General features: G+C 45.9%; 1 long non-coding RNA gene across 1 annotated transcript; it reads left to right on the top strand.

Annotated features, from left to right (window-relative positions):
• The first annotated feature begins 2,986 nt into the window (after positions 1 to 2,986).
• LOC138787362 (uncharacterized) lies at positions 2,987 to 3,852 on the top strand. The gene is made up of 2 exons (XR_011362352.1): positions 2,987 to 3,130; positions 3,780 to 3,852. It is a non-coding gene; the product is annotated as an uncharacterized lncRNA (long non-coding RNA).
• The last annotated feature ends 7,978 nt before the right edge of the window (positions 3,853 to 11,830 follow it).

Genomic DNA, 11,830 nt, shown 5'->3' with positions numbered 1-11,830 from the left:
TGAGAAAGAGTGAGACATCATACGTTTAAGATAGGTATAAAAAAAGATACATAACAGACATTAGATAGATATTGAAAGATAGGTAGATAGATAGATAATGAATAGATAGAAGATAGATGGATAGATAGATAGATAGATAGATAGATAGATAGATAGATAGATAGGAGATAGATAGGAGATAGATAGATAGATAGATAGGAGCTAGATAGATAGATAGATAGATAGGAGATAGATAGATAGATAGATAGATAGATAGAATATAGATAGATAGATAGATAGATAGAATATAGATAGATAGATAGATAGATAGATAGATAGATAATGAATAGATAGATAAATAGACAGAATATAGATAGCTAGATAGATGAAATATAGAATATAGATGAATAGATAATAGATATACGATTTACAGATCTCTCTCTCTCTCTCTCTCTCTCTCTCTCTCTCTCTCTCTCTCTCTCTCTATATATATATATATATATACACACACACACACACAATAATTGTCCCCGGAGATCTTCTGTCTATGGGATCGCGCTGCCCCTGATCCCACAATATCCCGGGATATGCCCTCGATCACCCAGATCATTGTATCTATTCTGCGACAAGTCACTTCGTTATCATTCTGCAGGTAGACGACAAAGTACCGATTATATGCAACAACTCTCTGCAGAACAAATCAGTGAATTGTCAGGAGCTGGTGAGGGTTGTAGTAAGGAGACTCCCAGTGACTACTACCACCCACATGTCCCATCGTTCCTATCCTTAGCATTGCTAGGTGACAATAGAGCCAGGTTATATCCTGTCATTGCTATACAAAGGGCGCTACCTTGCAGTTTGGTAGCTTGCAGGTCTTTTCTCTCTCTTCCAGCCCATATAGGAAGAGAATAAAGAAAAGTCGCAAAGTGACAAAGTTCACTGTGACTCTATCATTTGCCTGGCTCCTCTACAATCATTCATATTACTATACATAGAGGATCACAGGAGGCTGCTGAGTACTCTGCCAGCCATATATATGTTCCATGCATCTAATGACACGGATTATATCCAACCAAGAGGAAAATACATTGCAGTTCGAGCAGCCTACCTTCCCTTTACTGCAAGCACCCAGCAGTAGCTTTGTGCTTGGCACTAGCGCCACCTACAGGATATTTTGCAGAGTTCTAGGAATGGTAGTGGGTGCACATAATGTCACTGCCAAACCTGTAGTGCTAGTACCCTACAATGCTGATGTGTACGTGATAGCTTAGCAACCATACCAGAATATCAATAAAGAACTTAGACCTAATGCAAAAAACATATTACCCTCTAGCATCCTCCACAATGCAGAACATAGTCCATGAACTATGATATTGAGTTTCTGCTGCTTCAGACATACATTTTCTGTGGCCTTTCTGTGGCCACAAAGCTATATTTATGGCATTTTTTTTTCCTTTTCAATTTATTGTATATTAGTATAGGTGTTTGTTTCTTCCCCTCCCCCCCCCCCCCCCATTCTTCTCTTGTAATATATTATGGGAGGAAAAACATCCTTTATTTAAAGACAGAAACAATTTTTCGATCGTTGCCCGCATACACACGAAAAAATATATTGTTTAAACTTGAACTATATAACAATTTTTGGCAAAAAAATCGTCTTGTGTAATAGGGATTTGAGGGGTGGCATGTACCATGTTTTGTTAACCCGATGACCTGTAAATGATAGCTGGACATAGAAGGAAGGACTGAAAACACTCTGCAGGTAATGTTATATGCTTCAGACATCACTACACTAAAAGTGATCACTAACCCTTTATATGGAGCACATGGTGTAATGGTAGTATGACCATGAATAAGATCACGATGAGCCGTCACAATGCATTGACTACTGTATATGTCAGGGGCTTTTATTCTTGGAGAAGCAATACTACACAACAAGGAAGTGCCTGAGTGCAAGTCTATCTATGCAAGCATTATCATCTCAGAATACACTGCCATAACCATTGTCATTTCTGGACATTCATCTGCTAGAAGGGGCTTTTCAGTAGCTATGGACAACCTGACATATGCTAAAGCATATCTATTGTTTCAAAAAGTCTTAAAAACCTGCATTGTTTTGTTAGAATAACCCTTCAGAGTAGTGACAGCATTACCTTGGTGCTCTCATTGTTGCTACTGAGCTACTGATAACATCCTCCATGTTGCATGGCCATTTGTAATTCTTTCTATATCAGGGGACAGGTGCCAGGCAGGGTTGTATGACAGTAATACACACACTGGACTTCCTCTCCCTTACTACTCTGGAGAATCACAGGACATCACAAACTCTTCTGCTATACCATGATATAATAGTGGTGAAAATCTACAGGATGCATTGTGCAAACAGAAAGGAAAGACACATCAAAGTAAAGGGAGGAGTTCGAAGCAATGATTTACCTCTTAGGAACAGTGTGTGTGATCTTAAGCAGGCAAACTGGCTCATCATTTAGGGACATAGCCCAGGCTTTGTAAAACTTTCTCTGCATTTGCACATGCTAGGGGTGGGGTACCCCTACTTCCTGTACACTTGGGAAAGCTGTCCACGGCACAGTGAAGCAGAGCGAATGGGGATAACTGTCAGCTGTCATGCTGTACAAACCTGCTCCCTCTGTATTGTCCGAACTCTACTATCTGTATAATAATGGCAATTTATAAGGAAAATTCAGAAAAAAACATGGTGACAAGCCATACCCCCCCTACATGCACAAAACATAAGCCACACCCACAATGAGCCACACCCCTAGTTGTCAAAGCCAAAGTTTCGTTGGAGAAAATTAAAATCTTGGTAACTATATAACATGCGGTATTATGTATAGTGTAGAGACACATGTGTTGTACTGTTTTGCTATGTATGGCACATTTAATATTTTATTATATATTACCTCTTAGCCTGCACTGTTGCATTGTATGTATTTGATATCGATTGGTTGTTAATAAAGTTATATCAATCACAGCATGTTATGATTTGAACTGGTTGGTGACGCTGGCGACCAACTGCCGCAATCCCTGGAGCTGTAAACAAGTCTTATGGCCTCTTGTGGTATCTGGGGGGAAATTTTCTCTGCCTGATGGACGGCACAGCTCCCCAGTACATCCCAGTCATCATCTACTGGTAAGTATTACTGGTGCACACTGCACACAGCACAGCAGAGAGGGACACTGATCATGGGGGGAGACTGGTCATGTTAGGGGCCGTGTAACTAGCTGACATTTATAAGACTGATCTGTACAGGACACAGATGACATTAGTGATGGCGGCCAGGGACATCTGTGAGGAATATACTGTCCTCTCCAAGACACAGCAGCCTGTAACCTGTAGTGTTATATGGCCGCCATTCATGTAGTTTATAGAAATCCACACATCCACCATCCATTACTGGACTCCTCCACATCACAGCACAATATGTATCCTCAGCGTCTTCCACTAATAAATATACATTTATAAAACTGTGTAAAAGCAAAACTCCCCTTGTTGCCCATAGCAACTAATTGCAGTGCTAATTTCCGAAGAACCAAATAGAACTAGAAAACTGCATAGTGATTGGTTGCTATGGGCAACAAGCAGCATTTACATCAATCTGCCCCCATTTATTAACTGTAGGTAAAAATACAACCCCCTCCCTTGTTGCCAATAGCAACCAATCCCAGTACTGAGCTCTCCAATAATGAAAGCTGGGTGGTGGTCGGTAACTATGGGCAACAAGGACAGTTTTATAAATCTTCATCATTATATTCAATCTGTTCTGTGTTGGACATTGCAGATGAAGCGCCAACCACAGGAAGAAGAGAGCCATGACAGATCCGGGATGTCAGCATCAGCAATGGTGGCCGTGAGTAATATCTTTTATATACTGATTATGTGACTGTACATGGTCAGTATGGTGTGTCCAGTTATAAAAGGGGTTGTCTGTTTATTTACAGCTAGGTTCACACTATGTAAAAACAGCGGCCAATATTTCATACCGGCCGTTGTGTAAACAATAACGCCCGTTGTTATGAAAAACGGCTGTTGTTTTTTCATAGTGCTCCCTATTGTGCATGGGACGCTGAAGAGGAAGGTAAGTATTTTACTGCCATCCTCTGCACCATTCCCGTGTAGTTTTTAATGTAATTCTGCTTCTGGTAGGGCCATTTGAAGCACTGCCCCCCCAAGCGCCGAGCCATCTCACTCCCCTCATTAGAAGGGGTGGATTGTTGCTCTTGGGGTGGAGCAGCATTTCAAACGGCCTTGCCGGACACAGGATTACTTTAAATACTGCACAGAAATGGCTCTGAGAGTGAAGGTAAGAGACATACCTTCATCCTCAGCGCCCCATGCACAATAGGAAGATGTCAGCAGGTTAGATTTACCTAACCTGCTGATAGTTCCTCTTTAGGCTAATTTCACACAACATAAATAATGGCCGTTGTAACATCGGCCACTATTTGTTGAAAATTAAAATAACATTGTGTCCTATGGAATTCCGGCCAGTGTGTATACACTCTGTATACACTCCGGCCTGGATTCCATGCGCCCGCAAAGAAAACTGACATGTCTGTTTTGTGTGGCCGCTATTCTTTGAAGACAATGTTAAATGCAGACAATGTGCAGACAATGTTAAAGACAATGTTAAATGCGGCTCCGGCCACACTTTACATTGTCTGCTATGGTAATTTGGAATGCGGGCACACCCAAATGCACCCGCATTCCAAATCAAAAGAAGTGCAGTTCATTCGGCCCGTGCAGTTCCTCCCGCCAACATGAACTTCACAGACAGCGGCCGTTCATAGAACAGCCGCTGTCATACACTGTGTGAGCCCGGCCTTAATGTGCTGTAGACCTTCAGGTCATGCTGGGTGTTGTCGAGTTCAGAACTACAACTCCCAGCATGTACTAAAAGTTTGCAGCTGTTAGGATGCCCTGGGTGTTATAGTTTCTCAAATTAGGCTATGTTTCCACACATTATTTTGCTCAGTATTTTGGTTAGTATTTTGCAACCAAAACCAGGAGTGGATTGAAAACACAGAAAGGATCTGTTCACACACTGTTAAAATTGAGTGGATGGCCGCCATTTAATGGCAAATAGTTACCATTATTTTAAAACAGCCATTATTTGCCGTAAAATAACGTCTATCCACTAAATTTTAGCAGTGTGTGAACATAGCCCCTGTGTTTCTCTGTGTTTTTAATCCAACCCTAGTTTCGGTTGCAAAATAGGGAGCAAAATACTGTGCAAAAATACTGTGTGCGAACATAGCCTTAATGACTGTTAGTAAACTGCATTGCACAACATATCCTGAGTTCTAAAAACTTGCAGGAAACTACAAATCCTAGCATGAACTCAAAGTCTACGACTGTTTACATATGCTGGGAGTTGTACTTGGAAAGTTTAAATTTCTTTGTATTATAGCTATGTTTAAGTAAAAAAAAAAAAAAAAATATATATATATATATATATATATATATATATATTAAAAAGTAAAAGAAAATACAGGATGGAAACAACCGTCTGCAGCTTCGGCTCGACTACCCCTTTCCTTTGAGTGGCCTCTCAATGTTCTGGAAACAGGTGGAGGACATTGTCTCCATTAGAATGGGCTCCCCTGTGATGCTGAGGCAGTTTGGACTCTACAACTAGAAGGCCTAGAGAGATGGTGATTTCCCTGAACCTAGACCCGGAGTGGACTCTGTGTCTTAGCACCCCATGGGCAAACTGTATATATTCTGGTAAGTTTAGGTGTTAGATGGTTCAACAATGTTGTTGGCCTGAAGTTGCAGAATGCCTCTATTTTTGGTAGTGTGCAGGGAAATATTTAAATCAAATGTTTTTATTATTTTCACATATCAGATACTTATAAGAAAACACTGTAATCCCCAAAGCCCTCCACCCAACAGCATCCCACCAAAAAATGATTACATAAGTAACCATGCACTAGAGCAGGGGTGGACAATTGATTTTACCAAGGGGCCACATGAGAAATTGGAATGGTTTTCAAGGGCCAGACTAATATACTTAACTCAGTTGTACCCAATAATATCCCATACACTGTACTATTATATCTTATCCATTATTATCCATTAATAAAAACAGTATGGATGGTCAGAACCCTGGCCTCCTATATAACTACCTCAGTCTCTGCACTCATTGCTGGTTATTGACTTAGTCTCTGCCTGCTTGTGGATTCTGTTTCTTTGCATCTCCTGACTACTGCTTTGTATCTCTGACCTCCCTTGCTTGCTGCCTGCCCCTGATCATATTGCCTGTTTTCTGATTTCGCCTTTGGATCCTGATTTTGTACTTTTGCTGCCCGACTGTTGTGACCCGGATTGTGGACTTTTCTTCATTGTGTTTGTCTGTCTGTTTTGTATTTGTGTCCCACCTAGCCAGTGCAGGGACAGCCGCCCAGTTGCTCGCCGCCATCTTAGGGCGGATAGTGGCAAGTAGGTAGAGGACCAGGGGCGGTCTTGGCATTTCTGGGGCCCCAAGCAAAGTCATGTCTGGGGCCCCCCCATGCCCCCCCTCCTCGACATGCGCTGCCCCCCCCCCCCCAGTAGTCCTCTTATAACCCTCCTACCACCATACAGAGATTACATATCACCTCAAAACTGCTCTGAACAAAACAGGAAGATATTACCAATGATGCCATAACATAATACTGCCACACCATGACCCCTATCACTACAGACCCTATAACAGAGTGCAGTTACATCCAGTGACTTACAGGAGGCGTCTTCTCTGATCAGCGTCTTTTACTTTTTTTTCTTTCTCTCTCCATCCAGCCTGAGCCACCTTGAAGTCTTCTCCCGGCTGGTAATCTTCCCTCCAGAATCTGTCAGAGAAATATTTTAGGCTCCAACACATACAGTAGTTAGGTCCCCTGTACCCCTATATAGTAGTTACGCCCCTCTGTGCCCCCACAGATTAAAGGTGTCCCTGTGCCCCCACTTAATAATTAGGTATGTTCTGTGCCCCAGTATAGTAGTGAGGCATATAGGCACTTCTGTGCAGTCCCAATGTAATTAAGACCGCTGTGTGCTGCCCCCAGTTATATAGACCCCTTGTGCGCTGCCGACAGTAGTAAATACCACTTGTGTGCTGCCCCCTGTAGTATATACCTCTTGTGTGCTGTCCCCAGTGGTATATAGACCCCCCTGTGTGCTCCCGCAGTTATATATAGACCTGTGTGATCCCCGTTATACATAGCCCCCCTGTGTGCTCCCCCAGTATACTATATAGACCCCCTGTGTGCTTCTCCCAGTCGTATATACCCGTGTGCTCCCCCCAGTTGTATATACCCCCCGTGTGCTGCCCCCAGTTGTATATACCCCGTGTGCTGCCCCCAGTTTTATATACCCCCTGTGTGCTCCCCCACTTGTATATAGCCTCCCTGTGAGCTCCCCCACTTGTATATAGCCCCCGTGTGCTCCCCCTTATATAGCCCCCCTGTGAGCTCCCCCACTTGTATATAGCCCCCTGTGAGCTCCCCCACTTGTATATAGCCCCCTGTGAGCTCCCCCACTTGTATATAGCCCCCCTGTGTGCTCCCCTCTTATATAGCCCCCCTGTGAGCTCCCCCACTTGTATATAGCCCCCTGTGAGCTCCCCCACTTGTATATAGCCCCCTGTGCGCTCCCCCCGTTTATATAGCCCCCGTGCACTACCCCACTTATATAGAGCCCCCCTGTGTGCTCTCCTGTTTATATAGCCCCCCTGTGCGCTCCACCGTTTATATAGACCCCCACTTTGTGCTCCCCCCGTTTATATAGCCCCCCTGTGCGCTCCTCCGTTTATATAGCCCCCTGTGTGCTCCCCCCGTTTATATAGCCCCCCTGTGCGCTCCTCTGTTTATATAGCCCCCTGTGTTCTCCCCCCGTTTATATAGCCCCCCTGTGCGCTCCCCCGTTTATATAGCCCCCCTGTGCGCTCCCCCCGTTTATATAGCCCCCCTGTGCGCTCCCCCGTTTATATAGCCCCCTGTGCGCTCCCCCCGTTTATATAGCCCCCCTGTGCGCTCCCCCCGTTTATATAGCCCCCCTGTGCGCTCCCCCCGTTTATATAGCCCCCTGTGCGCTCCCCCCGTTTATATAGCCCCCTGTGCGCTCCCCCCGTTTATATAGCCCCCCTGTGCGCTCCTCCCGTTTTATATAGGCCCCCTATATATAACACACACAAAAAAAAAAAAAAAAAAATTTTACTCACCTGGGTCCGGCGTCTCCTCTTCTCTTCTCGTCTCTTCCCTCTTGTGGCCGCGGGAAGTGTTTCCCCTGCGGTCACAAGAGGCCGCTCTCCCGTTGTCATGGCACCGGCGCTCCAGTGACGCCTCGAGCGCCGGCACCAGAGACACAGAGCAGCCTCTTGTGACCGCAGGGAAAACACTTCCTACGGCCACAAGAGTGACTGACAGGGAGGGAGCCAATGGCTCCTGCCCTGTCAGTGCCGCTGCTGCCTGTAACTATGTGCGCTCGTTACGAGCGCACATAGTTAGCCGCAGCGGTCTTGGGCACCAGAGCGGGGCCCCCCTGGATGTCGGGGGCCCCACGCAATTGCGTGGTATGCGTGGTGCCCAAGACCGCTACTGTAGAGGACAGTGGGCGGGGCTGAGCTTAGGGCTCACTGTCTTGTCTTGTCCTGCTGTCTGGTTCCTAACAGATACACAGAAGGTTATTCAGGAGATGTTGGGTAAAGTAGTGTATAGTATTACATGTTATATACAGCAGGTTACTCATGAGATGTTTGGTGCAGTAGTGTATCATATTATATAGGTACATATATTACAGTACCTGGCCGTATATATTCTATTATAGGGGAGGGTGAGGAAAAGCATCTATCCAGAAGGAATTTTTATGCAAACTTGCAGCTGGGGATGGCCTAGGCTGAGAAGAGTGCCAGGTGATTCCACATTAGGAAAATGGCTTGGGCTGGCCTAGGGGGCTGGGAAGGGAGGGTCCTTCTTCTTGGTCGGGAGGGGTTTGGGCTGGGAACTGTGCCCGGAGGGCCCACGTTAGGGTCCATGTTGGACCTTGAGGCCATACTGGGGGTTGTAGTGTTCAAAACTACAACTCCCAGCATGTACTGAATGTTTGTAGCTGTTAGAATCCCCTAATGGTATCCTAACATATCATGAGATCTGAAAACCTAAAGGAAACTACAAATCCCAGCATGCACTAAAAGTCTACGACTGTGGGCATATGCTGGGAGTTGTAGTTGAAGTCACAATTTATTTGCACTGAAGCTGAATAATTGAACCTACTATGAATGTATCAGTAAATAAAAATATATTAAAGAATATCAAATACAGGATGGAGACAAATGTCTGCAGCTTCGGCTCGACTGCTCCTTTCCTTTGAGTGGCCCCTCAATGTTGAAGAAACGGGTGGAGGACATTGTTTCCATTAGAATGAGCTCCCTGTGTGATGCTGAGGCAGTTTGGACTCCACTACTAGAAGGCCTAGAGTGATGGTGATTTCCCTGAACCTAGACCCGGATGGGACTCTGTGCCTTAGCAACCCATGGGCAAACTGTATATATTCTGGTAAGTTTAGGTTTTGTAATGGCTGCCACGGTTGCTGTGGTTCCCCAACGGCAAATGGTGTATCTGCTTCCTAGGCTCTGCACCTTTTCACCGCTATCATGCCTAGCTATGCACTGTTTCCCCCACCGGCCACAGTAGGGGGCACACCCTCTCCAGATTTGAAAGCACAGTGTCCCAATTTCTCCTATGGCCTGAGACTATTATAGGAATGTTCCTGCACACTTCCTAGCCCCAAGCATTGATGTATTTTTGGTCCTGTGAAGGTTTTCCTGCAATTTGCACTTTAAAAAATTCCTGTATTCCTTTACCTGTACATACCTTGCCTGCTGTTCCTGTATTCTCTGTTTTATTTCTTGTGATCCTGCTGTCCAGTCCTGCACCCCCGGAGAGCTCCCGGATCATGTGTGTTCCTGCCCTGTGTTGTGAACCTGACCTAGCTGTGTTCTTCCTAGCACCAAGTGAGCTGCACCCTGTGACCTCAACCAGGGTCTGCGTCCTCTGAATCCGTCATTTAACTTCGTTACCTGCATTGGCTGTGTCCTCTGTCTTCGTGGTTGCTGGTACTGTTGGTTGGCAACTCGGTTGCCTAACACCCCTTGATATCTGGTCTGCCCGGACTATCTGTCTCATGTCGCAGTCTCATCTCAAGAGGTAGCGACCTAGCGTATCCTTCAGGAAAGCCTATCTCCACCATCAGGAGTATCTTGTGAAGAACAGAGAATACGCTTAGAGAATGCCCTTAGGGATAAAGGGACATGTGACACAGTGGGCTCACATTCACTGATCCTGACAGGTGTTACATGTTTCAACATTGTTGTTAATCTACTGCCAAAAATAAATGTGGAATTCTGTACAACACAATATGTTAAGCGTTTAAGATAAAAATACAGGATGGAGAAAACCATCTACAGCTTCGGCTTGACTGCCCCTTTCCTCTGAGTGGCCCCTCAATGTTCAGGAAACGGGTGGAGGACATTGTCTCCATTAGAATAGGCTCCCCTGTGATGCTGAGGCAGTTTGGACTCCACTACTAGAAGACCCCAAGGGCAGACTGTATATATTTTTTTAAGTTTAGGTGTTGTAACGAATCCCACGGTTGCTGTGGTTCCCCCATGGCAAATGGTGTTTCTGCTCCCAGGGCTCTGTGCCTGTTCACTGCTGCCATGCCTAGCTATGCACTGTTTTTCCAACAGGCCACAGTAGGGGGAAGGTGCGCAACCTCTACAGATTTAAAAGCACCCGTCCCAGGGCAGCGATACTAAACATGTTTGTTTGTTTGTTTATTTATTTTTATTTATAAAATGGGGAAAGGGGGGTGATTAAAACTTTTATTAGGGGAGGTGTTCTGCCCCTTACAGAAAGCAGCATCTCGGCAAATGCTGCTTACAGTCTCAAGTGTCATGTCAGTAAATCAGCGACTGAAGCGGTGTCCCTGCCCAGCCGCTGATTACAAGAAGGCAGGGAAAAGACCTGGGGGCAGTAGCGAAATTAGGTTGGGGCAGAGGGGGCGGCCGCCCCTGGGCCCACCCTGGCAGGGGCCCACTGGGATCCCCAGAAAATATTGGCTGTATTGGGCCCCCTAGCATCCAGCAAGTGCAGTGCCCCGCTGGGTGCTGATCCTGGCCATTTAATCATTCCAGTTACCGGCGGCTTCCGGCCTGAGCGGGGCCTGGAGCGGCAAGCTGCTTCTCTGCAGGTCAGAGGGCCACCTGCTGGGCCGCCCGACCGGACCAATGAGATCGCCACTTGGCCGCCATCTTCAAACAGCCGCGCAGGGGACACACTGGCCAGCCTACTGGGAGTCTGGGTGACACCTCTCCAGGCTGCTGCTGCACAGCCTCTGGCACCAAGCGCTGCCCGCTACACCCGCACCTGTCATACAGGGAGGCACGCCTGTCTGGCTTCCGGGAGTCTGGAGGAGGTCTCTCTAGGCCGCCGCTGCAGAGCCTGTGGCCCTAGCCACACACACACTGGTGTCAGCCTGCCGGGACTCCAGCGACAACTGCCCAGGCCACCGCATAGCCCCCATTCTCATCTCTAAGGTGTGCTCTGTGTGTGTGTGTCTGCACTGTGGTCTATCTATAAGGTGTGTTCACTGTGCATATACACATATACACATACAGTGCACACTCTCTCTATATATACTCATATGTATAGTCCTCCATGTATGGAGGAGACTGTCACAGTATATTCACACTCTGTACTGTCTCCTCCATGTACACTGTGCTGGAACTGTGTATATGGAGGACTATACATATGAGTGTGTGTATATACTGTATACTGTGCATATATATATATA

This window comes from Dendropsophus ebraccatus, chromosome 3, assembly GCF_027789765.1.
Source record: "Dendropsophus ebraccatus isolate aDenEbr1 chromosome 3, aDenEbr1.pat, whole genome shotgun sequence".
In the NCBI taxonomy this organism is placed as follows: domain Eukaryota; kingdom Metazoa; phylum Chordata; class Amphibia; order Anura; family Hylidae; genus Dendropsophus; species Dendropsophus ebraccatus.
The sequence above is the reverse complement of the archived record's forward strand: the minus strand, read 5'-3'. Positions and strand labels throughout refer to the sequence as shown.